Source organism: Bufo bufo, chromosome 1, assembly GCF_905171765.1.
Source record: "Bufo bufo chromosome 1, aBufBuf1.1, whole genome shotgun sequence".
Lineage (NCBI taxonomy): Eukaryota > Metazoa > Chordata > Amphibia > Anura > Bufonidae > Bufo > Bufo bufo.
Genome location: NC_053389.1, coordinates 429,979,511 through 429,980,320, shown reverse-complemented (window position 1 = coordinate 429,980,320; position 810 = coordinate 429,979,511). Strand labels below are relative to the sequence as shown.

General features: G+C 36.4%; 1 non-coding gene across 1 annotated transcript; it reads left to right on the top strand.

The window, feature by feature from the left end:
* Nucleotides 1–302: 302 nt before the first annotated feature.
* On the top strand, nt 303–425 carry LOC120987516. The gene has a single exon (XR_005776111.1). It is a non-coding gene; the product is annotated as a U6atac minor spliceosomal RNA (small nuclear RNA).
* Nucleotides 426–810: the final 385 nt, after the last annotated feature.

Below are 810 nucleotides of genomic sequence, written 5' to 3'. Positions count from 1 at the left end.
TATGTATAACAGAGCAGATTAAAGAGGACATATCCCCTTCTTCCCCCACTCAGCCCCTCTGACATGAGCATTGGAACATTTTATGGGCTTTTTCTGGAGATCCAGTGACGTACCGGGCTCTCCATGGGTAAACTAGGCGGAGGCTTTCAGCAAGCAGTGAGCCAGGTGACGTCACCGGCACTAATGGGTGGGTTTTAGTGCTTCCCTAGCCTGTAAAATGATTTGGATTTGAGCAAATCAAATTTTACCAGAAATTCGGATATAAGTAAATTCTTTTCACTTCAATGTGCTCAACAGTAATTGTATTATATGAAAGAATAGAAGGTTAGCACTCCCCTTGACAAGGATGGAAGAGGCCACGCGTCCTTGACAACACATGTACAGGTACAAAGCCTACCTCATGGCATCTGTAACTAGGTTTTTTATATCATCGTGTTGATCAGTACTATTAGTAATACTAATATTGTTTATTACTGCATTCATTGTTTCACCCTTTTTTTATTATTATTTTATTTTTGTTGATGTTGTATGTTCTTGCAATCTATGCAATATTCCTTAATTTTTTTTTGTATATAATATACCACATACAATATTATGTATACTATAATCTGTTGTATACCTTGTTAAGTGGTTCAATAAAAACTATGGGGGAGATTTATCAAACTGGTGTAAAGTAGAACTGGCTTAGTTGCCCATAGCAACCAAGCAGACAACCAATAAGCCAGTTATATTTTACAACAGTTTGATAAAACATATATTTTCTTCAATCCTCTTCTTTTTCTCTATATATGAAAGGCAGGGAAGTAGAAT